General features: G+C 43.9%; 1 protein-coding gene, 1 long non-coding RNA gene and 1 pseudogene across 3 annotated transcripts in view; 1 reads left to right on the forward strand and 2 right to left on the reverse strand.

Moving 5' to 3' along the window:
- Window positions 1-287: 287 nt before the first annotated feature.
- Window positions 288-27,257, forward strand: part of GPAM (glycerol-3-phosphate acyltransferase, mitochondrial) — a 64,707-nt gene continuing 37,737 nt past the window's right edge. Inside the window, exon 1 of the mRNA XM_079137303.1 lies at window positions 288-610. The gene's annotated coding sequence lies outside the window, so the exon portion shown is untranslated. The remainder of the gene's footprint in view (window positions 611-27,257) is intronic.
- LOC306659645 (ADP-ribosylation factor 4-like) lies at window positions 618-9,434 on the reverse strand (annotated as a pseudogene). Its single transcript has one exon. The product of its transcript is annotated as an ADP-ribosylation factor 4-like (transcript).
- On the reverse strand, window positions 10,076-15,052 carry LOC306659549. Its single transcript, XR_013763332.1, has 3 exons — window positions 14,883-15,052; window positions 11,032-13,074; window positions 10,076-10,732 (listed from the first exon to the last, which is right to left on the reverse strand). It is a non-coding gene; the product is annotated as an uncharacterized lncRNA (long non-coding RNA).

Consider the following 27,257-nt stretch of genomic DNA (forward strand, 5'->3'; position numbering starts at 1 on the left):
CAGCCCCACTCTAGTACCGCTTCCTGCCTGCAGTGAGAACCCTTGGAAAATTGGAAGTAGCCAGGCGGGGAGCCTGGAGCACCAGGGGACAGCTCAGGATGCTCAGCTGCAGCCTCTGGGCCAGGCGCTGCCAGTGAGAATCAGGTTATTGAGCCTGGAGCTTGACTCCCCAGTTGAAAAATCCCCACCAGGCAATGCCAAGAAGACACCACCCCCTGCATCATTAAATTATAACAAGCCCTGAAACTCAGTCCAGAAGCCTGGGTCTGCTTGTCCTTGTGGTCAGAAGGAAGCGTGTGATTGGCTGGCTACGCTCAGCCTAGCAGGCCTTATCTTCGGCTGGTTATTATTTGATGAAACGGCCTTCCTCCTCCCGTGGTGTTTCAAAACTGTGCTGGGTGTATTTACTGCTGCCAGGGGGCTTTATCTGAGGTTACTGCAGAGCACCCAGAGTCCTGCGACCTCACGCCACAGGAACAGGACAACAGGACGCCAAGGAGGAGCTTTGAATTCATCCACAGCCTGGGGCTGTCTTCTCCAGAGCTTGGGTCAGCTTTGTTAATCAACCGGTTGGAAAGAATTCCTCAAACACCAAGAGTCAAGAATACAGGTATTTAAAGAATTTTGGGGTGTGGAGCCAATTTTCTAAGACGTCATGACATTGGATGTGGGGGTTGGATGGAGGGCTGGGGAATGAAGTGGAACACAGGAGAGGCCACAGGTGGAGGAAGCAGGTGAAGGAGAGGGAATTCAGAGTTTTGGAAGGGCACAGGTGGGACTCCTGGTAGTGACTTGTTTGCAGGTTGTGAGAGGCTGAAGGATGTCCATGAGGTAGTTGTCACATCTACCCCATTTGGTCCCTGTAACATTCTTCCTGAAGTCTAGCTACTCTTCTGGCTTCCATGTAATCCCTCACTCTGACTCAGAAACCCAAGCCCTGAAGAGAAACTTGGATATTTATTTTAAAAATCCAGTTGCTTTAGTTTGTAACACCATTAAATCTGATTTGTAACTGGAACATGACCTTCAAAGGCTCTGCAGGTGGAACAGATCCTTCCGTCTGTTCTTGATATGGGAGGGAGCTCAGCACCACATTTCTGTTTTTTTTTTTTTTTTTTTCTTTCACCACTTTGCCTGAGATCTGATTTTGATGTGCAGAGTCCACTCCTATCCCCACCATATCCCCGACTCAGTGGGGGTTTTTGGGCTTGCTTTGGTTAGACAGATTTGTGCCAAAGAACTTCCTGCAACAGGTAAAAACTGGGTTCCATGTTGGGTGGGTAGGAATGGCAGGAATTTAACTGTATGGAATGTAGTTGAAAGACAAAGATGGACTTTGTCTTTCTCTTAGGTTTGGTGGGAGGTGGCTGAGGGGGGGAGGATATGATGTAAAAACACAGAAAACCATTTTTTTTTTTTTTTTTTTTTTTAGTGTTGAAAACACTAGTGGGAAAGAATGCTTTGATGGTATATTGGTGTTCTTAAAAACTGATCTCCCCCTATCTTGTAGGTCAAGAGATTACCTTGCCAACAGCATTTCCTTGTCCTAGTTGGGTTGACTGTCTTCATCCCCAAGGTTTTGCGTAGTGTTGTCTGGATTCCCAAGGACTTGCACCCAGGTTGTCCCTCGTTTGTTAGCTGTGGTGGGAGGAGACCATGGCTCTGTCCTGTGTGTTTCCCCGTGGATGGAGAACTTTTCTTCCTGCTCACCACGCTGCAGATTCCAAGGGAATTTTCTCCTTGGAGTCCCCTTGAACTGGCTGGGAATGCAGAGTAATAGGTCCAAGAAGTTCATCAGAGTGAATCCCACTCCCTTTCATTATTTTAAGGGACATGCCAGGAGGTGTGGGGTGCAAGTCACTGCAGGGGGTTCTACCTCCTGGACCTCAGTGTTCTGGGCTCTTTGGGGAGAATTTGTTGCCTTTGTCATCATCTGGGTGGTTTGGGTCCTGCCTGCCTCTGCCCTCACCTTTCTTCCTCTTCTTACTATGTGGATATTCCTTCAGTTCTTTGCACCCACCACAGTCAAATGCTGGAAACTAGCATTGCCCGGATGCTGCGTCTCATTTTACCCTTTGTGCTTAGAGTGTTCTTATATGCAGACCCTGCATCCAGGTCTGGCCAGGACAAGAGACAAATCAGGTCCCTGAGTAAATCCACTTCTTTGCTACGAGGTTAGGATCCCCTGAACTCCCCTTATTGGACCACTACCATGTTGCCTTGTGATCATGAGTTTCTGATGCATTAACTTCACTAGACTGGCAGCTCTGTGAAGGCAGGGATCATGCCTCACTTGCCAGCCAGGCCCTGGAGCCCAGCAGTGTCTGACAGCAGTAGAGTCTTACCGGTTAGAACAGCTAACGTTGATGGAGTACCTTCTACCTTCCCAGCACTCTCCTTTACATTCATTAATTGACTCAATTCCTACTCCAAGTTTGTGAGGTGGATATCAACCCATTTAACAGATAATCATACTGTAAGTTAAGGAAAATATCTGTTAGCACAGTGAATGGCAGACCTCAGATCCCATGCTTTCATGGTGCCAAGGGCTGAATGAGCCAATGAAAAGCAAAGTAATGATTACAGGCTAATGATGGGAACAAGGTGAATCTCTCACATGCTGGGTGGGACCTGTTCACATAGCTGAGTCTATGAGCACCCACCACATGCCAGACTGGGAGCTCACCTGGGAGGATGCTCTGGTAAGTGGGAGCAGACCCTGATCTGAGATGCGTTCGTGCTGAGCTGCATCCTCTTCCCCATCAGCCTCCTACCTGCCTTGGTAGCCAGCTGAAGGGCTCAGGATGCCTCCTAACAACCCCGAGAAGCTTGCAATCTGCTCTTGAAGGAAAGGCTTTAGGCAAGTGCTTGGGAGCTCACTGTGTCTAAAGCATATGCTGTGCCCTGGTGGAGCTCATGTTTCCTACTTAAGATGTACGGGGCAGGTGAGCACCACTGTTTACGTGAGATGAACAAACCAAGACAAAGAGCAGAAGTGTCTTGCCCGAGCTGGCGAGAGCCAGAGCTGAGACTCAGGGTCACACTGGTCTGGCCTCAAAACCCTTGCCCTTTCCATGTAGCAGGGCTCACACTAGACCCTTAACTTTGGGTTCAGTGCATCCTGGTCCCTAGTATTCCTGTCACGCAGGCATTCCTGCCCCTCTGTTCGCCTCTGGGGACTGCTTCCCTGTGGTGGTCCTCAGCCTAGTCCTCCCTGCACTGACCCTGGACCTAGCACCTGCTCTGGCTGCTGGTTCTTGTGGGTCCACACTTGCACCCACTTCAGCCAGGCCAGGTGCCTGTGTGGTGACCCTAGTCTGAGCTGTCCTCAGTCCTAAAGGGACACCTTTCCCCTCCTCCTCTCTCAGGGAATGGTCGTATTTATAAAAGCCTCCATGAAGATCCTCAGCTTAAGGGGCTCTCATCAAGCTGTCAATCTTTTTTTAGAAGTGGTAAAACATGGAGAAAAGGGCCATTTGGATCCACAGCTGAATCCTGACCCTACTTTCCTCATCTGTCAAATGGGTGTGTTACTTCTGTCCTCAAGTGACTTTGAGAATAGAGATTCTGTGGTTGTACTTACTGCGTGTGAGACAGAGAAAGCATTTACAGCTGAATAGGGCAACGGGCATTAAGAGTATCACAAAATAAGTAGGTCATTTCCTCTGTCATGAGAAAAAGCACAAAGGGCTTGATTCAGATGGGGGCGGGAGCCAGTCAAGAAAAGGCTGCGTGGTGAACCAACAGCATTTGAGCACCTAACACCCCACCTCCAGCAGAATGCAGCAGGGGCACAGAGTGTGCCAGCCTGGCCAGCGACCTGCTTTCTCTGGGGCTCAGAGTCTGTGAGAACGAAATGAAGGGGTTGTCCTGAATGATCACTAAGGCTGAGTTGCCCATCCCGGGCATCACGTGACCTGCAGCACAGGGCAGGAGAGAGCCAGGGGACTCCCTGCTGAGGGCTTCTCTCCCTGCTTCTGCTGCTGGAGTCAGGCTGGCCCAGGAGGAAGAACTGGCCTATTCTCCTGGAATCTCCTTCTGCTCAGCACCTCCTTCCTCCTTCCCCTATTGGAAAATGACATCCATTTCACTGGGATCCCTACTCTTAGGAAAAAACTCTTTGTCCCTTGGCAGGAACTGTGTCCTCCCTCCACAAGTCCTATGTGTGCAGCTTGAGTGAATAACCCACCTGGGGCACTGTTCTCTGCTGGCATAATTCTCAGAACAGGAAGACTGGGAGGTGAGCAGGGGACGGAGGGTTTGGGGATGCGCCCGTAGTTCCTTGGCTGCCCATGAGTGCGCCCAAGGCTGCCCACTAGCCTCCCCGCGGGGGCACCGTGTTCCCTTTGCAGCTGCACAGTGTCTTTTGTGAGTGCTCAGGCCAGGGCTGTAATGACAGCTCTTGTAAGAAACTGGTTAGCATTTTTTCCAGACAAAGCCAGAGGCTCTGGAAGGTGGTGGGAAGGCTAAGCTGGGAAAGAATGATAGAAGGAAATGATTAGCCTCAGGCTCCTGAAAGGACTGTCATGTCAGCATCTTTAATTGTCTTCTACCTTGCCTGTGGGGAACCCTGCTCCCTTGACCTACAAAGGCATATCAACTCTTTCTCCAGCTCTTTTCTACCTGGGGCCTAACTCTTGCCTCCGTTGTCTATTGGTGATTTCCTGCCTATTGCTTTCTGGACACAGGTGTAGTGGGGCCTCCCAGGGACACTAGTGCTTTAGTCAGTGATGTCCCTGGGAAACAATAATTTGGGAAGACAGGTAGTGGGGTTGAGATTTCCAGGCACACAGCTCTTCTTCACTTAAATTCTGGATTGGAAGACTCCTTGTTGAAGGGGGGACTCCGAGGATTGGACGTTGAGAAAAGAATGGGGATGTGTTGCAATAGAACACTAGGCTGAGCCAGGTGTCGTGGTGCATGTCTGTAACCCCAGTGACAGGGGAGGCTGAGGCAGGAGGATCGCAAGTTCAAGGTCAGCCTCAGCAACTTAGTGAGACCATCTCAAAATAAAGGGACTTGAGGATGTGGCTCAGTGGTAGAGTACCCCTGGGTTCAATTCCATTTGGAAATGCTCTTGGTCTAGTGGGGGTATGTACCCCCACTAGACCAAGAGCATTTCCAAAGAGATGACTTTGAATAGCAAATAAGATCCCAAGGAAACTCCCACCCCAGGTCAGAAGAGGAAAATGATAGCGCTGCAGTGGAAAGCTCATCACTACTTTCCGGTTCCAGAACTACAGGCTTGCTAATCCACATTGGTGGGATCAAGCTCTCCAACTGCTGGTAGCATCTTAGATGTGGAACAGGGCTGCTGGTGTTGTGCTGAGCCACACTAATAGGAACACTCCATCACCAATCCTGGGCTCTCCAGCAGCAGGCAGGTACCCTTTCCCCCAGTGCACTTGCCCGGGGAGCTTTGCCCTTACCCTTCACCAGGGCCCTGCACTGCTCCGATCGCTCGTGACAAGTAGCAGGTGCAGTTGTGCATTGGGATTCGACCTCCTGTCAGAAACCAGGTTGGCCAAAGCAACAAAACAAAATCCAACCAAACAAAAAGTGCCCTATTGGATCTTGGAAGCCTGGGACCTCCATTTCCCTGTGGGCTGGACTTTCTCTGCAGTGGAGGGGTGGTTGCTGAGGAACTTAACCCTCAAGGCTGCTGGCAACACTGTGTTTGTTTGTTTCTTGAGTCAATTCCAATAAGTGACTGTGAGGACAAGGGCCTGGGAAAATGGCAAGCCTTGGGAGCCAGAGCTCTGCCAAGACTTGGCAATGGAAAACTGGAGGACTGGCTGCTGCCCGCACTGCCCTGCTCCCCAGGCCTCCGCAGGGCACACAGGAGAGGAGCTGAGCTTTTGCAGCAGTCGGGACCGTCAAGCTCCCTGGGGCACATTTAATTATCTTACCCATGATGCTCTGGTGAGCCTGGTAGGTAGGGTGGGAGGCCGCCCACACCAGGCAGAACGGCACGCACTGCTGGGTGATAGAGAATGTGTCCTCTGGTGCTCACATCCCATGGGTCTGTGAAGCAGCACTGTGTGTCCCTGGTGCCTTGGCACTGCTCCTTCAGTGTCCCCTTGCTCCACCACCATCCCCACCTCTAATTAGCCCTGTGACTCTGCAGGAAGGCACAGTTGCTACTCTGGAGAAACTCACAGCCCAGGGGAAGTGCGGGGGGGGGGGGACAGGGTTGCCCTGTGAATGCACTGCACTGCTCCCTGGCCACACTCCCCTCTCTGTAAGGTCACCCTGGACTGCCTGTTTAATCACCCAGTCCTGTGCCCCCCCGTCCTTGCCCTTGTCTTAGAATACCTTCTCATTCGCAACGGGTCTCAAAGCTAATTCTCCAGCCAGCCCCAGAGGTTCCTTACCCTCCTGGTACCACATTCTAGACTGCATGGCTACTAGCCTATTGTGTGTTTTTCCAGTCTAGGGTGACATAAGAACTACAGATAAGGTTTCCAGGTTTTTGTTGTTATTGTTGTTGTTTTTGTTTGTTTGTTTTTTGGTTTTTTTTTTTTTTTTGGTGCCAGGGATCGAACTCAGGGGTACTTAACCACTGAGCCACATCTTTAGCCCCCCCCCCCCCCACCTTTTTTTAAAATTTTGAGACAGGGTCTCGCTAAGTTACTTAGGGCCTCACTAAGTTGCTGAGGTTGGTTTGAACTTGCTGTCCTCCTGCCTCAGCCTCCCCAGTCACTGGGATTATAGGTATGCACGATTATGTATGACAAATTGCAAGTTTTAAAGACAGCTATAGGTATTCAATTTGAGGAACTTCCCCTTGTTCTGAGAGTCTATTCTTTCTGCTTGGTGGGATGTTAAAGTGTGTTTTCTTTTATTAAGTGATGGTGTTTGTCAGTTGACAACTTATGTTTAGTTTAATGCAATGGGCAGAATTTCGAAGTTGGTCTCCCTTCGTGTACTACACGGTGATAGCACAGGGTCTGGACAGTGTTGGCTATCAAGCAGTTTATCACTGAGGCTAACACCCATGTCCAAATCCAACCAGGAGCCCTTGGGATGTCTTTCATAGTTTCTAATTTCCCACTCAGTAGTAGTGAGGTTGATAGATTCAAATTCCACTCACTTCCCTAAGACACTCAGTTAATTGTGGCAGCCAAGTTCTTAAATAGAAGCTACTGTTCTCTTGGTGTCACAGGCTCCTGTATGTTTAATGCCTCAAGTATCTGCTTTCTGGGCCAGACTCATGAAAATCTAAAAAGGAATTATCCATCTCAGAAGGCAGTTGCAATGGAAATAAAAACCATTAGTACTCGGGGTTATCAGAATGTTTAATTTTTCATTGCTATTTCAAGATTAAAGTTGATCTTCAGAGTTGTGTTAACCCAGGTCACCAGCTTCCACTCAGATGCAGCTTAGTGTCTGCCGTAAAAGATGCTCTCTCTGGATTGGGGTAGCCAAAATGAAGGGCTTTTTTCCACCTGCTTGGGCTAGGGAATCTTGGGATCATGGGATCCGCTCTGTTATAAGACATCTCAGAATGCATCTGGTTATTCTGGTACTTGAGATTTATCCAGGAAGAGCTGGGGGTGGCTCATGCTTGTAGTCCCAGCTATGTAGGAGGCTCAAGCAGAAAGATCTCTTGACCCAGGAGTTGGAGACTAGCTTGGGCGATGTAGAGAAACCTTGTCTTAGAAAAAAAGTTTTAAAAAGGGCTGGGGGTGTTGCTCAGTGGTAGTGCGCTCACCCAGCATGTGTGACGTGAGGCCCTGGGTTCGATCCTCAGCATCACATAAAAATAAAATAAAGGTATTGGGTTCACCTTCAACTAATATATATATATATATATGACATTGGAAGTTCCCCACAATGCTTGGTGGATAAGAGAAAATATCTACCAGGCAAGACCAATCCAATTCTCTAAATGGCGAAGTTCAAGTTCTTGGGCTATAGTTGGAGGTTTCTTTGTGTTAGAAGTTTTTTAAAATAAACAAGTCTGGCTAAGCTGAGATATTTATCTGTTGGGAAGGTTTTGTTTTACCCACCTTTTCTTTTTTTATATGTTATCATTCATTAGGAATAATTTCAAATGGTATGAAGAAAACTAAGTCATTGTGTTTGATCAGTTTTCAAAAAAAACTCAGTGATATGTTTGCCGATAAACAAAACATCAGCAGAACTATCATATACTGGGCAAAGAGTCAGGATGATACAAAAGCAACATGCAAGATAAAAAAGATAACAATATAAAGGAAGACAATCTGCTCAGTATTAAAAACCATCTCAATATGAACTCTTTGCAACCAGCACAGAATTAGCTTTCGAATTCAAACCACACCAAGGTTAAGTTTGGTTGATGGCAGTCAGGAGTCGATAATAGGGAAAAAAAATAATAAGTTCCTCAGTGCAAGAGAGCCAAATAGTGGTTTGGAGCATTTCCCCGGCTGGTACAGCAGTATTAGAAAATCCTTTTGGCCAGGGATAGAAATAAATGCAAATGGAATGCTACGTATTTAAGTCAGCAGACTGTCCCAGGAATGATGTAGGTATCAGTGAAGTAGCACTATTTGTTGTGGGCTCATAAAACATTCAAAATGGACTTATTTAAAAATGTCACAATAGCTTTGTCCAGGCATTTAGGTTTAAAAGAAGTAAAAATTTAAACAGGATACTTTTTTGCTCCAAGGAGAATTTCTTCAAAACCAAGCATATTGCTGAGGAGCAACATTATACTTGATAAACAATAGTGGGCAACAAAATAAGTTGAAACGCTTGTAATATTCTGCCCAAACCAGTCCCAGATACAGTTTAATAACCAAGATGCAAACTAATTTTGTTGTAACAAGCCTCCCATTCTACCAAAATGTGTCCTTGGTTAGATTTCCAGTTTATTTAATATTTTGAAAGCTTATTTAACAGTCAGGCAAGTCCCTCATACACATCAGTTCCTTGCATAGCACATGTGACTTGAATGTACCATGTTCTGTTGTGAAGAGATGGAAGTTCTCTTTATCTGTCATTTCGCTCAAGGCCAGAGCATTTGGCAAATCCTGTTTGTTTGCAAAAAGCAGCAGCCCTGCATCTTGCAGCTCCTCTTCCTCAAGCACTTTCTGCTGTATTTGGGCTCCTTCCTGAATTCTTTCATGACCATGAAAGCTATCTACCACAAAAGTAAGACCCTGGGCACTTTGGAAGTAAAGCCTCCAGAAAGGCCTAATTTTATCTTGACCACCAACATCCCATACTGTGAAACAACAGTTCTTAGACTCTACTGTCTCCACATTAAAACCAATGGTAGGAAAGGTGGTGACTCTCTCCCCTAACTTGGGTTTACACAGAATGGTTGGCTTGCCAGCAGCAGCCAATCCAACCATCAAAATATGCATCTGCTTCTTGCCTAAGAGGCGGGAGAACAGAGAGGAGATAGTGAGGCCCAAGGTGGTCACGGCACTTGGGATGGGCCGAAAAAGGGGTCAGAGCGTCCCTGGGCCTTCTCCTTTCACACTCCCAAAAGACAGCTTGAGGAAAGAGAAAGAGCTGAGGCAGAAAGGGGGCTGCAGGGATGGCTCATTGCCCGGTGTGGCAGATGAAGCCTTGGGACAGGAACTAGCGGGTCAAGGACCTCTTTTACCCGTGTTTCCAGTGTTGGTTTTGCCCTGTGATAGCAACTGCCAGGGAAACTCTCATGCTTAGACTGAGCGCTTCGTGAGGTCAGACACACTTTTTTGCTTCATAATGGCACACACAGTCTCTCTCCCTGCTCACCTCTTACGCCCACCAGCACATCCCCTTTGCACATATGAGGCCAAAAATAATTGTTCATATTTTATTTTAGCTTGAATATTTAGTTATTAAAACTTTATTGACTACATACTGTGTTTGGTTTGCAGCCTTAAGAAAAAAAAGAGAAGGATGGAGCTGGTAGGCAGCAAGGGCCTCCAGGTGAGACTCTGTGTCCCCAGTCTTGATGTCTTGATTGCTACTACTATTGCAACCTACTATGGCTGCTTAGGCAGAACTGGTCCAGACTGGAGAGCAATAGGCTTGGTCCACTCAGACTTGCTTAATCCTGCGTGGTTTGCCAGGGCTCTTGATCTTTCCCCGCCTCTCTTCTAGCAGCTGACTTGCTAGCAGCTTGAGTCGTGGCACGATCATTGTAGAAGGCTTTAGGATGTTTCTCATCATGGCTGTGCCATCAACCAGATGTGAGTCCCCAGGCAGGTCACTTTGTCTCGGTCTGGTTTCCTCATTTGTAGAGTGTGTTGCATTAGGTCAGAATCTTGCCAACCTGGCACTATGGACATTAAGGAGCAGGTAGTTCTTTACTGTGGGACTATTTTGTACATGGTAGGTTATGGAGCAATATCCTGGCCTATATCCACTGGATGCCAATAGGACCTGTCCCTTCCTTTGTGATAACCAAAAATATATCCAGACATTTCCAAATCTCCCTTTGGTTGAAGACAAAAATCACCCTCTAATGCCTCCTATTTTATTGAGTGCCTACTATGTGTTAGACACTATTAAATTCTGCAGCTTAAATATCTGTTTACATATATCTTATTGAGAAAAAACCATCTACTTCTTGAAAATCTATATTAGAACCCAGGCCAGGGGTAGAGTTGAAAACGGGTAGAATCCCTGTTTAGCTTTTTACTAGCTATGTAACTTCGGCTTCCTCATATATAAAACATCAGCATGGTGGGTAGCCCAGTGGTAGAGCAGTTGCCTAGCATGTGTCGGGCCCTGGGCTCAATCCCCAGTACTGCCAAAAAAAAAAAAAAAAAAAAAAAAAAGAAAAGAAAAGAAAAGAAAATTAGCTTTACACATTATTCACAAGACCTAGTGCTCAGTGTATAGGGAAAGCAATTAGATCCTACTAGAGATTCACTAATGTTAAACTTGCTCATTTTCCCCCCACCTCTGAGGGAATAAAATCTGTGAAAACTGTTAACTTGCCAGCCTTGCTCTGCTATCTCTACCAATCCACCCATCTTCTTCCACCTGCCCCTTGCCCTCTCCTGGCCAAGCCAGTACTGATACCTCCTCTTAAAAATTCCCTACCGTTTGTTTTGGGGAGAGCTCCCAAATCTTTCGTGTCCCTGGATGGTTGATTTGGGCCATCCCTGAAGGGATTCTCCTGCACCAGAGCCTTGCAAATCTCATCCTTTGGTCTTTTTGCTTGTGCACCATGAAGACAAAAATAAACTAAGGACAAGGGAACGCCTGCTATGTGCATTATCAACCTGTTCCTCCTGGAGCACTGATTGGCCAGGAGTTCTATCATCTCCCCTGGGCTCTAAGTGTCCTAGGGCAAAGACCACGCCTGGGATATGCACGGCAGCAGCTGCGCCAGCACCTCCCTAGAAGAGGAGGCATTTGATAAGCTGGCATGGAGACATTATAGCCAACTGGTAAGCCCAGGGCGTGGAGTTTGAAACTGCTTTTTCCTTTTGGGTCAAATCTTGACTAGGGTTGCAGGGAACATGAAAACTCTATTCTTGAAAAACTAGGCTGTGGCTTCAATCCCAGCTCTGCCAGCCACTTCCCCATTGGGAAGTTGGTGTCCCCCTCCTGAATCTCAGTCGTCCACTGTACCTGAGAAGCCTGAGGTCATAAGCGCCTTTCCTTATGACCTCCTTTCAACTGATTGGGCAGTCGTGAGAATCCAGTAATAGAACACGTGGAGAGCACACAATAGCTACCACAGTCCTGGTGGACACAAGAGCTTAAGAGAAATCCATTATTAATAACATGTATCTTCTTAAATAGTAACTATCAACCCTAATAAACATAACAGACATCAAACAGACAACAAAAAGTGGGAGTCTGGGGAGATGAAAAGGGTTGAAATTGATTCATTCCTTTACTCATAAAAAGAAACAGGTTGAGGCCGGGTGCCGTGGTACATGCCTTGAATATCTAGCAACTTGGGAGGCTGAGGTTGGAGGATCTCAAGTTTGAGGCCAACCTCAGGAACTTAGTGAGGACTCATCTCAAAAGAAAAAAAAAAAAGTAAATGGGGATGTACCTCAGTGGTACAGGATTTGCCTGGCATGTATTCAATAACCAGTATTGTGAAAGGGGCAGAGGGTAAGGGGAGAAAGAAAGAAAAAAGAAATAGGTTCAGAAAGGGGAAGAGGTAGAGAAGGGTCCCAGGTCCTCAATGCTGGTTAATGGCAGAGCTGGGACAGGAACTGGATCTCTAGAATTACCAACAGATACTGTTTTTCCCACGCTGGGGCTGCCTTCCTGCTCAAACATTTAAAGCTTAGATTTAGAAAATTGGAAAAAAGTTGAAAAAAATGAGACTTAAGAACCATGTGCAATTTGCAGAGGTAGTCTTGGTTGGTGGCTGTTTCCAGTGGGACCCTTCGTTCAGGGCGAGAGAGCAATGGGGATATTCTCTATTCTCTAATACGCGTCTAGTTACCTGGGGCTACCTGGGGGAGGGAGGTTCTAATTTTCCCTCTTAGCTAGATGAAGCAGGAAGAAGAGATTGATTGTTGCACACACCACACAGTCCAGACCCCCTCCCACACCTACCCTTGACCCCAACTCCACTGCATACCCTGATACATACCACGTGTTCCCCACCCAGTAAATTCAGTGTCTCTCAAAGCCTAGGGCCCAGGGGAGGCCTGTCCACACCAGCCCGTTGCTTACACACAGCCAAGCGCTCTAAAATCATCTCCGTCTCCTTTCTCCTTGGTCTCCCGCCTTCTCACTGTTCAGCCCTTGCCTCCCAGTTCACATCCAAGGGACTGGTGAGTTGGTCATCTGCTTTCCTGTGGATTCTCAGTCTTGACAGTCACTCTCAATCACTAGACAACTCAGCACAATTGAAATTCACCTTCCCAATCCCATTTTAAGTCCTTTCTCTGGTCTGGCTCAGAACTGATTCTTGATTTGCCTCTCACCTCTGGCCAAGAACTTGAGTTTTCTGGAGAGCGAAAGCCTCTTCCCAGGTGCTCAGTCTTCCCACAGTGACTCAGTGCACTTTCTCCTTCAATACTGACAATTTAGGCCTTCTTGGGATGAAAGTTTATGCGGATGCACAAGGGTGCTGGCCAGTGAAATCATGTGTAATTGCAATATAAATGGAACCTTGGTTAAAATGGAATAAGTTATTTGAATTGAAGTCTACTAAAGTCCAAAGTGATGGTTATAATTCAGTCAAAAGATTATTGAATCAGTAGAGTCATATAATTCCTTTCAAAACCCTCTCTTTTATTTTGTCTCTTTAACTTAATAGTTTATTTTCTTCACTAAAAGGCAGCTCACCATGTACAGAGCACATCAAATGCTTTTTTTTAACCTCCATCCTTCCCATTTTTAACCCCTTCCTGGTATAGCATGTATAGAATGGGAACTGAAAGGAGGAATCAGCCAACTCTGTCCCCAGAGCCAAATCCTGTCCACCACCTGTTTGGAAAATAAAGTTTTATTGGCACACAGTCCCAGCAATCTGCTCATGTATTGCCTCTGGTCTCCTTCACCCTGCAACAGAATTAAGTGTTTGTGACAGAGACCAGAGGGCATGCATTTTTAACTAAAAAATGTGCTGACTCCTGATTTAGAGCACGAGTGTTGGAATCAGACAGGCCTGGGTTCAAATCAGGTCTTGGGTTCTTGTTCACTGTGACATTGGGCAAGTTACATAACCTCTCTGTGAAATCTAATCTACAACACAGGAATAATGGATAAATACCTCCTTGGAGGGGTGCTAAGATCTCAATGAGACAGCATTCATAAAAACCTATAGCCCTGTTCCTGGCGCAAAGTGCTTGCTCACAAAAAATGGCAGCTGTGATGGCACCATTCATTCCTCCAGCTAGCAAAGGCGTATCTAGTGCTTTCTCTGCTTGGCCTGGGGCTCCAGCAGGGATGACGTCAGAAAGCTCCTGTTCTCACGGAGCTCACCTTCTAACAGGCAAGGATCAGGAAGAGACATCAACAGGTTATTTTCAGATAGTGTTAAATGCTATAAATAAAATAGAATGATTTAGAAGAAAGTGCAAGGCAGGGGAGAGAAAGTTGCACTGGAGTTGAGAGCTAAATATATGAATCCGTCATACAAATATCTAAGAGAAAGAATGTTCCTGGCAGGAGGGACCATAAACACGGAGGCCCTGAGCCAGGGATAAACTTGGGATGGCCCAGGAACAGTAAGATGGCCTTGTGGCCAAGGGCAGAGAGGCTGGGGAGGCAGGTGGGGCTGAAAGCAGGTCAGAGTTTGTGGCCCCGGGAGGGTGTTTTACTCAGAGTCAGGGGCAGTCTAAGATCACGGCGGGGCATAAACGAAACCGGGCCTCACTCTGCCATCTTCCTTAATGGTAGGATTACTCCTCCTCCTTGGTCACCACTGGAAACAAGAATGAGCAGACGTCCTGTAAGCCTAGTCAAGGTGGCAGCTTGTGGCGGTGGCAAGCCCATCACACCACCCTGGCTGCATTCAGACACCTTCACTGGGCCTTTCTCCTTATAGTCCCTCAAATTCACTTGACAGATCTTTTGGCCAGTGCTATTACCTCTTTGAAATTCTTCCTTATCAGGAGCTTTTAATGCTCCTCCAGTTAGAGCACTTAAGGTGGAAATCAGTTCACATGATCTTAAAACCTCTAATAAATTTCCAGCCACATAACACCACCAGATAAGCATTTTGTCCCTGGGGTCACTCCAAATTCATAGCTCATTCCTGTAATTACCATTCCTTTTATGTCCGAATCGTTGAACAGGGGTGAAAAGCCTTAGTGATAATATTTTACCTGAGGTTTAAAAGAAGGCCTCAGATACCATCGGTTACTCAAACTACCTCTGGGGTTGCTAATAATAGCAACATAGTCACCAGAGCAGCAAAGCACTACTGCATACATGGTTCACTTAAGGTGAAAGTATACTTTTGGTTTACTTACCTTTGACCTTTTTGGATGACTCCATCTCTTTTTCCTTTTCTTTTTATCCTCTTCATCCTCTTCCTCTATTATCTTCATCATCCTCAAAACCCTTTGTTGGCAGTACATATTAGTCAGTTTTCTATCACTATAACAAAGTACCTAAGGCAGGATTATGTCATAAAGAAAAGGGGCTTTGTTTTTTTTTTTTTTTTTAAGGCAGGAGATAAAACCATCTTTATTCATCAGCTGGCAGTGCAGAGTCACCAGCTGGCAAGATGGAAGGCTGCAAGTGTGCACCCTTCAACTCCCTCCAAGGGTTACAGCACAACTTTTATACCATAAGTAAAGCATCTCAGTACATTAATCATAAATGACTGTCACTATGATAATCCAAGAATGGTTACTACAATTTAAACAAATTTTAGTGTACACTGCCCAAGAAAAATGGAACCCAGAGGGAGAAAAATATCACATTGTGTAAGAATTGCCATTTTGTGTTGCCAAACATGTTATGCTAGGCAACTGTTGATGGGTACAGAGGCAGAGTTTTCTCATGGGGGAAGCATTTCTTATATGATATGGGGCCTTAGGGTAAAATAGAGGCTGGTCATTGCCCATGTAGCCTGGCCCATAACATCCTCCCCCCGAAAAGGGGCTTATTTATCTCACAGTTCAGTCCAGGGTCTATATCTGGTGATGACTTTCTTGCTGGCACAGTCCCAGGTGCACAGCGTGTCACCTGCAAGAGACAGGGAGCATGTGCTTGTATAGCTGTGGTCTCCCTCCCTATTCTTGTAAAAGCCAGAGGGATCTAATCAGGGGCTCCACCCTAATGACTTTATCTAATCCTAGTCACTTCCAAAGGCCCCACCTCTAAATACCATAGTTGGATTAAATTTCCACCCTTTTAATCCAATGAACATATGACTTGGAAGACTCAACTCCTGCAGTAAGTTTGGGAATTACATTCAAACCATAGCAGAAACAGGGCTGGGGTTGTAGCTCAGTGGTAAATCACTTGCCTAGCACACGCGAGGCTGGAGTTTTATCCCCAGTGCCCCGCGCGCACGCACGCACACACACACACACACACACACACACACATCCACCCACCCATAGCAAAAGTACTCAGCTCAGTAATAATTTTTCCTTTATAATGTGTAAATATGTGTTTCTGCCTCATCTTGTTTTAGGCCTTGTTAAAGAATAAGATCCAAATATGACTCTCTTCCAAGCCATGCTTTCAAACACTGATTCTTTTTTCAATTGACAAAAATTATGCATTATCTATGGTGCACAATATGATGTTCTGATATATGCATATGTTGTGGAATTATTAAATCAAGATGATGCATCCCCCGCCTCATGTACTTAACATCTTTTGGGGTGAGAATATTTAAAAATCTACTGTTTCATCAGTTTTTAAGTATTCGTTAGTCTTTTCAAAATTTTTTTTTGTAGCTGTAGATGGACAGCATGCCTTCATTTTATTTGTTTTTTTTTTTTTTTTTTTTTTTGTGCGTGGTGCCGAGGATCGAACCCAGTGCCTCCCGCATGTGAGGCGAGTGCTCTGCCACTGAACCATAGCATGGTCTTAACTATTATCACCTTGCCATACATCTCCAAAACTTACTCTTCCTGCCTAACTGAAACTTTTATTTTTTTTCTTTTTCTTTATCTAAACTGAAACTTTGTACCTTTGACCAACATCTCTCCTTGCTCACCCCCTTCTCCAGGCATTGGTAACCACATCTACTCTGTTTCCATGAGCTCGGCATTCTTAGATTCCATATAAAAATGAGATTATGCTATATTTTTCTTTCAGTGCCTGATTCATTTCATTCTAGGCTCATTCATGTTGTCACAAATGACAGAACTTTATTTTTTAAGGCTGAATAGAACTCCGTTGTACATATGTTTTCTTTATCCATTCATTCATGGATGGGCACTTAGGTCAATTCCATATTTTGTCCATAAATAATGATGCAGTAAACATGGGGCTGCAGATGTTCAGCAAACCAGTTCATTTCCTTTGGCTGTGTACCCAGATGTGGGATTGCTGAATTACATGACAGTTCTAATTTAATTTTTTTTTTTTTAGAAAACTCCATACTGTTTTGCATAGTGGTCATGCTACAAATACAAATTCCTGGGGTCCATGATTGACCTTGAAGGTGATTATGAACCTGCTGAAATGGAATGCAAACTTTTTTTTTTTAATTGGGGATTAAACCCAGGGATGCAAACCTTTTTTTTTTTTTTTAACATGTGGTTTTTCTGGGAAAAATTGTGGAGTTTCATCAGATCAGATTCTTTGAGGCTAGAAAGTTTGGAACTACCGTCTTACTGGTTTTACTGACTTAGTCAATAATGTAGTTATCAAAGAAAAACTCTATGCAACTTTATAACTGGAAAAGAAAAATGTTGGGGTTAAAGCTGGGGAATACTGTGACTTAAAAGACCCCCTTTATCAATTATTATCTGTGAAAAACAAATGGTACTGATACCTGGATCAAATAAAACCTTCTTCTTGGAAGGCTAGGCATTTTCCTAAGAACTCTTATGCTAACTGCAAGCATCATAGAGTTATCCACCTTGCGACAGGCACCATCTCAGTGTCTCACATATTTTAACTCTTAATCCTTGAAACACTATAAAATAGGTACTATTATTAGTTTTGTTTTACAGATGAGAAAAATGGGGTACAGAGATGAAAACCATAAACTGAGTTTACATTCAACATTACAAGACCCTTCACAATTGTGGATGATGCAGTTTGTCGAGCTATAATTCGTGGTTCAGAATAATTATCATTTGGACGTGTCTGAACAGTAGCCATGTTGTAATCCTGAACATGCCTAATTATTAACTGGATTCCTGGACATGCTACCTCTGGTTTTGTGCATAAGAGAGGTTTACCAGGTCACATGCAGAGAGGAGCCAGATGGAAGCTCTGCTTAATTAGAATTTGGCTAAGAGTTACTGTGATTAAAAAAATAGAGATCCTAACCAACAAAGTAACTTCATTTTTCTAGCCATTATATTACTATGGAAATAAATTCACACTGGGTATGCAAGGCATGTCACAACTTGGTAAAGCTGAAAGTCAACTAAACCTTATCTCTGGGAGGTTAAAGTTTCATTCCAGGATTTACTCCGTTGATGGGGCTTTAGATATAATTTATTCTTTGTCTAGATTGTATTTATTCAACAACTAATGAGCAGGTAACCTAGAAATTTAAGTGGACTATTTTCTAAGGATATCACTTATAAGTAACCTAGAGAAAAATCAACATTACTGATATTAATGTTTATTTAACACCTCCATTGCCTATAGTGGTTACTAGGAATTCTCTAATTCACATGTGTAATTTACGTGTATACAGTGGTTTTAGAGATGAAGTAGGAACACTGGACCAAAATTAAGAGCCTCTGTAAAAAATTAACTATAATGTTTTGCCTTCTCACAGTAGACCTGATGTGCAGTGGGAATGGAATGAAGGTGTCACTCCTCCTCATGCAGTGAGGCATCAGGCTCCACCATCTATCCAACCAGTGGCGTGACAGGATGGAGCTAGAAGGGAATTGCACCTGGGGTCTGGGTTACCGAGAGCCTGTTCTCTCATTCTTACTTTCAGGCTGGAGATTGTTTCTGCAGGATGATGATGACTGTCTGCTAGTTAAACCACAGTCACTGTATTTTGACTTTATATTCAAGTTTTGTTTTATGTCAGATAATTTAGATAATTGGAAACTGGATTGATAAAATTTTTTACTTTGGAAACTTTTTCTGTTGGGAAATTTGTAAGTTAAAAAAAGCCAAAGACAGTTACACAGAGTGTGTTTAGAACTCTCAAGAGAATACATTTTTCCAAAAGAAAATCTTTGAGCTTCTATATGCCCTTGAAAGTAATAAAACTAAATTTCGTTAGAAGTGTTCTAGAAGTGAGCTTTAGTTGAATTTAGATGAATCCTTTTCCCAATTAGACTTAATGACTGAGGTTCTAGTTTACTTTGCATTTAGATTATTCTTTTTCTAATGAGTTCAAAGTAGTTCTGTTCTTTCTTTTCATGAGAAAAAATTTTTTTTCCTTTTTAAAAGAGACTGATTCCAAGGGAGGAAAACTTAAAAAAAAAAAAAAAAAAAAAGAAAGGCTGTCCCCAGGCATGCCCAATTCTTGCTTCCTTTCAAGTATTTTCAAATTCCTTCCTTCGAGCACGTGGTCCAGCTTCTGCTCTGCCCAGTTCACACAGTGGTATTCTTCTCCATGGTGGACCATTCCCCCACACCCCCATGCGTTGCTGGCTATCACCAGAGATCTGGGCCTCTGTTCTCCTTCATGGTTATTGTGTCCTCTTTCCTCTGACCCAGGCAGTGAATGGGAGTAGAGGGTACATGGGAAATCTGACACCTTCCTTTGTCAGGCATGGATATATGACTGCCCCAGGACTCACAAAGTCCTGAGTCCCCCTAACTCTCTGATTTATCCTTCCTTGAATACTTCTATTCCTAGACCTGCCCTTGCTCAGGCAAGTTGGCAATTGTAAATGCCATCCATATTCTTCTTTATTATGTAGTTAATTGTGTCTTGTGCTTCAGACATTTGACAAATAGATATTGAACATCTGTTTTGTAATTGATCAAGGCACTATTCCATGCTAGGGATGTTGGAGAAGGGAATGGGAGGAGTCAAGAATGACATTTAAGAGGGAGAGTAGTAGAATGATTAATTCTATAACTGAGTAACTATAATTGTGATAAGTTCTATGAGAGAGAAGCTTATGACAAGGGGCCCAACTTTGTCTGAAGAGTCAAAGAGGTTTTCTTGAGGAGGTGAGATTTGAGCTGTGTTTGGAAGCCTGGATTAGAGACAAAAAGGAAGGTGTGGGGGACACCCTTGCCAACAGAGGAAGCAGCGGTGCACAGCAAGGGCAGACTTATCTTTCTTGAGGAACCAAAAGCAAGCTAAGGTGGCTAATTCAGAGAAAGGGTAAGCAGAAGGAGATGAGGGTAGGGATACTGGCAAAGGATAGTGCCAGGCATTGGATACCATGTTTAAGATTTCAGAGTTTATCCTAAAATCTGTAAGGAATAATCAGTTGGAGTGGGGATGAGGAGGAGAGATGCGGGTGTTTGGCCTGGTCCATGTTGCACTTTCTATTGTGCCAGGGGAGGTGTGGAAGGGTGGTGGGTGGCAGAACTAGACGTGAGGAGCCCAGAAGGTGTTTCTCCTCCCTGGTAAGATGGCGGTTTGGATAAGGGTAGTACAGGTAGAGAGGGAGACAAGTGGATATCTGGCTTAGAGCAATTTCTGAGTTCATCTGGGTTGGATGTGGGAAAAAGTCCAGATGGATATGGGAAAAATTCCTGGTTTTCCACTGTGCTAAGGAGGGAGAATAGGGTGAGAACGAAGGAGGACCCTGAACCAGTAAAGATGCCAAGAGAAAAACATCTAGGGGGTAGAAAGGAATGCAGCAGGAAAAGGATCATGAAAGTCAAGGAAAGGACTTGCTGCTTATGCTCAGAGCTTGGATTCACTCAGTAAGATGTCAATACCCAAAAATCTCACATCGGGTTATACAACAGTAGGAAGGTTCTGGCCACTCACTTCCAGTCCATGTTAGAGTTCCTCTTCCAAAAGACAGGACACTTAGTTTCTGTACCACTCCTACCAGCATCTCAGCTCCACCAGCCATCTTAGACAATATCTTCCAAGAACCAATGGTGATTTTCAGGGATGTGGTCCCAAGCAATATTTAGGAACAAAAGATCTTCCTAAATGACATGCTGTCTTTAGTAATGCAATCCTAAGCACAATGAAGATAAACTCTGGTGATATCGTCCTGAGTAGCCTGCCTTGTTAGAAATTCCTAAATCTCTTCCTTCCAATTAGGGCCTTTGCTTTCCCTCAACCCTGCTGAAAGTGTCTCTGAGGTTGTTCTGATAGTCATGAGTGCTGTTCATAAAAGTTTACTTATCTGAGTTTGAATTGTAGACAGGATACAGAATGGTAGGATTATAATTCTTTATCCACTTGCTTTGCAGGATTACTTTAGCTGGTGAAATGTGAGTGGAAGTGATATGTAGATTAAAAGCAGGTGTATAGTTCACTATATTCCCTTTTCATAGCCGTGGCAGCCACAGAGGAACATGTCAACATGTTGCTTCTTTCAATCTTGGTCCCTCAGAGACCTTCACAAGCAGAGCCCCTATAATAATCTGTCATTAACCCATAGCATCTGCAAGAAATAAACTTTGTTTTTCTAAGACTTGGAGATGTTTGTTACTGAATCATAACCTAGCCCATCCTAACTGATCTATAAACATGCTTCTCAGAAACTCCCTTAAGGGTTCATGTGAGTTTCAATGGTTTCAGGAAAAATATTTGCCAGAATTCAAGCTTGAAAGAATAGGATTCTCATTTTTTTCCCCAAAATTTCTGCAAGAAGCTTTCTAAGTGCAGGGGCTTGGCAGTGTAGCCCTGAGATAAGCACTGCCAAAAACTATGGCAATGTCCATAGCAAATTCTAACAGCAATTACAATAATAGCTATCATTTAGTAAATCTTACTATGTGGCAGGTACTGTGCTAATTATTTGATGTAGGTTATTCTCTTTTATCTCAAAGTAACCCAATAAGTAAATGAATATTAGCAAATCTATTTTCAGAATGAGAACACTGGGACTCAGGTTAAATACCTTCTCCAAACAGCTAGCAAGAGGCAGCCCTGGGATAGGAAACAGGTTTCCTGGAGGCGTAGCCCTCACAGAGCTCTCAGGTATTCTGCTAGAGGACTGGCAGCTAGCAGCTCAGTTCTCCAGCCACCATGTGAATGTTAGTACCCTCGGCTCCTCGGTAGAATGGGTCTTCGCAGTAAGGTCTGTTTTTTCAGGTTTAGGATCTGTCAGCCCAGGCCTAACTACCAGGCTCCTACCTAGTCTGGACAAACGACATGTCACTTAGGTGCTTGTGCTCCACAATCAGATTGATCTGAATTCCGACTGGCGTTCTGCCACTTGCTAGATTCATCAGACCGTCCCGGGTTCCTCAGTTCCCCAATCTGAAAGTACCCATCGTTTCTAGCCCCTAGGGCTGTTGCCTCCTGACCCACTTTCTAACCCTCCCTGGTCTACAGTATATCCGAGGTGGGGGTTGACCCTCCCAACTCATGCCTCAGGCTCCCTTGATGCTTGTTAAAGAAAGGGCACATCAGTGGTAGGAGGGCAGAAAGAAGGTAAGCCAGGGTAGACCCCTCTTTTTCAGGGCACAACTCTGGTTTAGGCTTCTTCTGGACAGGCCCCTGTCCTTTGTCCCAGTTGGCTTTTTCATTGCAGCCCGAGGGGGGAGAGTGATCTCGTGCTGTTGCTATCTGTGGGTTGCCTCCTGGTCCCCTTTTGTCCTTTCATCTCTTCCATGACCTTTCTGAGTAGTTCTCTGATTAGAATCCCACTGCTGAGCTGTCTGGCATGGGCTCTGTTTTCCTGTCTGCTCCTGGCCGACACAGGCTTGCTTGAGATGATGCCTATAAAGTACTTATGATAGTGCTTGGCACAGGGTAAGTGCTGGATAAAGGGTTGCTTACAAAATGTACTTCCTTTCTACCGGCATTCTCTGTTGCCAGTTCCCCAGGGAGTTGACTCCAGGTAGGCCCCTGAGAACATCATAGTTCCTGAATCACTGCCCACTTCTCCTTCCAGATTGATGAAGTCGGTGCATCTGATCTTACAAGGTAAAGGGTATGCAAATTCCTCCATGACCTTTATGTCAAATGCTACAATTTTATTTTTATGAACTTCCTACTGTGGCTTTAAAAGTCCTGCTTTATTTGTCCACCCTGGCTTTCCTCTTCCTCCCTTGCCACTTTTCTACTTACTCCACTCCCGTGACCCTGGTCTTTGCTCAGTTCTCACTCTCTGCCAAGCTCTGTTCTTCCTCTGGACTTTGGCATGTCTGGTGACCTCTTGGAGTGCTCTTCTCTGGGCTCCTTCCATGGCAAGGTCCTCCCTCACCACTTTGAGGTCAGTGACCTCTGCTATCTCTGTGACAGATGCAGTTTGGATTCCCTGTGGCACTTGTCTCACTTTTCTTACTTGTTCACATCTTTCTTCCTGCTGTCCATTTCTACTTGCCGTAGGCTATCAGTAACAATACCACAAGGGCAGGATCCAGGTATGACATCTTCATCCTTGTATCTTCAGAATTTAGCAAGTTTCCTGGCAAGGAACAGGCTCTTGGTCAATGTGTTGGGAATGCGTGAACATTGTTGAATCAATCTGTCTTTAAATAGCTCTTGTAAGTTTCCCTAGATAACTAGTAGTGATAATTTGGGGGTATGGCCCCTGACCCTTACCCCAGGTGTTGACTCTGTTTGGATGGGTCTTCATCACTGCTCCTTGGCAGGGCCCTGCCAGAAACATGAAGCTCCAGTCTCTCCATAGTATGCCCAGCTACTGTGAGCTCTGGTGAGGGCCCTGTGTCACATGTGAGGGATCTCACATCCAAGCCACAACTGACCCCTCAGCCCTGTCCCTTCTCCAGGTTTGGGCCATGTTGGTCCCTGCCCTGTTCTCACACAGTCTCTCCTCACTCAATCCATTTTGACTGCAGGGGAAAAACAAAGGCCCGTTTAAGTCATATCTTGGCTACTGACCCCAGTTAAACAATTTCTCATTTTTTGGCTTTCTATCACAAAAAGGTTGTTATTTGAAACTACTCAAGCTTCCTCAAGGGCTTAACAGACTTTTGGATTTAAAGTAATGGAGCCTAGCTACATTCCTGAGACAAGGGAAAATGGCTTCCATTCCTTAAGAATGAGCTAACAGATTTAGAAAAATGATATACTAGCTAATTTCTTAATTGCCCTAAATTGAGGTCCTGCCCTGAGGTACCACTGGTGGCTAGAAGCCTAGAATTCTGCCTAGTTCCTGCTGTGCTTCCTTCCTGGGAGGTGAGTCTCATTATCTACCCCATCTGGCAGGTGGTGCCAGCAGAGGTCTCCCCAAAGCTTGAGTGCTTCCTGCTTGGCTCGGAGACATTTGATGGCCACCCTGAGGGCTATTGCTCTAACCTGCCCTTTCACCTGGGCCTCCGATCCCACTGGGCACATGAGCTAGATGTGGGCTGGATGCATTGTTTGGACATTGCATCTTACTATACCTGGCTTTGGAATGAGGGAAATTTCCTCATTTTCCATTCTATTTGCCCAGGAAGTTTACATCATTATAAGTCACCGTTCTATGTTCTTTAGGACTTGGGAGCAAGTAGATATGCAAGAGAAAATATCACATATATTTCAGCATGAGAGCACTAACTCAAGGCTGAGTGATTAGTTGTTTGGACCTGTAGACTGAGCACACTTTTCATGGTGCAGCATTTTGAATGGTTATACTTTCTCCAGAAGGCAGAATATTCATTATTTGCTGCTCTGAATTGTTGGGGTATGAATTATAATTGCTCAAATTTGATTTATGAATATTATATATATACACATATACGTACCAATATACATGTTGGCATACATCCTGCTTGATACATGTATGCATGTGTATCTATGTATGTGTGTGTGTAAGATGGTAATGCAATTAGCAGTCCAAGTATGGGGTGCAACTACAGACATATTCACTCAGTACCACATCCAATATTCCATTCTTTGTTGTCTCTTAAAGCTTAATCTACTAATCGATTTCCTGATGTAGCAGCTTTCAGTCAAAATGAAGCCCTTGTTCTGCCACAAACATGGTAAAAGTGAATTAGAGAAGTTCCATTCCCTTCTCGTCTAAGGTCCTTTCTAAAAGACAGTCAGTTTCCTTCCATTGACATCCCTCAGCATGACACTGACAGGGACTATTTCTAAACTTTCTTTTTTATTCACTTATTTTTTCATATTTTGGAGTCATTCCAGCAGTAAGATAGTGCTCAAAATTAAATATGAATTAGAAATGAATTTGCATGAGAATCACAGAAGATCAGATTCTAGAGGTTTAAATGGACAAAATTCAGAGGTGCATGATCAATGGACGTTGTCACACAGCTAGAGGGGAGGAAAGTAAGAAAGCAGCAGTGCCTGCCACGTCTATTCTCTTTTACTAGGAAAGACAAATTCCAGAAGTCCTCAAGTTTGCCTTTCACTTTGCCCAGAACTGGGTCATGTGATTGTCCTTGCTACAGGAACAGTTGCAATATTAGGGAATAAGATGATCACCATTGTGTTAGATACCTTCAAGCATTTTTTCCTCAGGGCTGGACAGATTACCCTGAACAAAATCAGAGAGAAGGAATAGATGTTGGGCAGGCAATTCTCAGAGCCTGCTCCAAATCATCTAGTGGATTCTAGATGCCACAGGCCAAAGAACTTGCTGCTGAGTTTTGAAACTTTTTGGAAATAATTATTAAGCGGGAGTAGAGTAAGTATGCTAGATTGTAAACTCTGGGAAGAGTACTGTCTTGTTCAATGTAGTATCTCCACAGTGATGGAAACCTCACAAGATACTGTTTTTAATTTTGTTGTATTTGTCTTTTATAGTGTTTTAAAATAAGAAAAGTATTAATTTTCATATTTGTTTTAAGATCTCAAATTCTTTATATAGATTCAGATTTCCATCTATTAGTATTTTCTTTTTGCCTAAAGAACTTTAACATTTCTTTTATTGTGAGTCTTCCAGTGATGAATTATTTCAGTGTTGGTGTGTCAAAACATGTCTTTGCATTATTTTGAAATATATATACCAATATATATGATTCTAGATTCTTTTTCATTCAGTACTATATATATATATATACATATATACATACATATACATACATACATATATATATATATATATATATATATATATATGAGATTCTAGATTTTTTTTCCATTCAGTACTACAAAATACTCCTCCACTATTTTCTGGTTTACAGAGTTCTGATGAGAAGTCTGCTGTCACTCTTATCTATTGTTCTATGCAATAATGTCTTTTTAAATCCATGACTGCCTTTAAGGTTTTATTGCTGACTTTAGGTAATTTGCTAGTAATGTTCCTTGGCAGAGTTTTCTTTTTCTTTTTTACTTACATTGTTGAGTTTCTTGCATTGCAAGTCTATAGTTTTCATCACATTTGGGAAGTTTGCCTCCATTAGACAATTATTTCTTTCTGTTCTCCCTCATCTTTCTCACCTCCCATTTCCCCTTTCATCCAGAGACACCAGTTGCATGTATACTGAGTTCACTGATAGTGTGTTCATTTTAATTTTTGGTCATTTTCTTCCCTTAGTGTTTTCTTTCTTTTTTTTTTTTTTTAGTGTTTCATTTTTAATAGTTTCTATCATGACATTTTTGAGTTCTTCACTCCCCCTTTTGGTAATGTGGTAATGTCTGATCTTCTCTTAAGCCTATATAAATGTGTATGTGTGTGTGTTAAAAATATCAGATGCTGATTTCACCATCTCTAGATGTTTGGTTTGGATCTATTTTAAAAATTATTTTCCTGTCCCTATGTACCATGCTCGCTTAATCTCTTTCCTCTATTTTCTTGAACATTTTGAATATAGTTATAATCACTTTCAAAATGTCCTTGTCTACTTAATTCTATCATCTATGCCATTTCTAGGACTTTACTAATTGACTGATTCTTTCCACCCCTCCTCACTAGGCAGGGGGCAGAAGCTTCTTTTTACATGCCTGGTCATTTCATTTTGATGCCAATGTAAATTTTACTTTGTTGAATACTGGATATTTTTTATTTCCTATAAGTGTTCTTAATTCTGGATTGTTCTTTGAAGTAGTTTGATCCTTTTGGGGGCTGAGTTTTTATGATTTTTTAAGTAGAGTCAGAGTAGCACTTATTGCAGGTCTAATTTTGCCCTGCTACTGAGGCAAGACCATTTGCATCATGAATTATGAGGTTTTTTCAGCCTAAATGCCAGGATTGGGCACCATTCATGGTCCTGTACGATCACTGAGTATCTTTCTGCTCTGACTTGTGGAAACAGGAATAATTCCCCATCTTGCGTAAGCTTTGAAGATTGTTCTGTCTTCTGTTTATATGGTCTTCCCTGGCCTATATGCTGGTCAGCTGAAGGCTGGAGCAGTCTGCAGATTTCCATGGTTCCTTCTGTCTTTGTGTAGCTTTCTTCTCTCTGGTACTATACTTCCAGCTTCAGTCGCTACAGCCTGCCTGGTCTCAGTTCCATCTCCTTAACAGAAGGAGGTCTTCCTGGATTCCCCTTACTGTACTGCAGCCTGGAAGCTGGGTGATGAGTCAAGGCACTCATAGGACTCAGTTTACTTGTTTCCCTCCCCTTAGGGACTGCAGTCCCGCAGAGCTCCATGATGTCCAGTGTTTGAAAGCCATTGTTTTATATTTGCCTGTTTGGTTTGGATTTTTTGTTGTTTTAGGCAAGGCAATACA

The sequence above is a fragment of the Sciurus vulgaris genome (assembly GCF_902686455.1).
Source record: "Sciurus vulgaris genome assembly, chromosome: 4".
Lineage (NCBI taxonomy): Eukaryota > Metazoa > Chordata > Mammalia > Rodentia > Sciuridae > Sciurus > Sciurus vulgaris.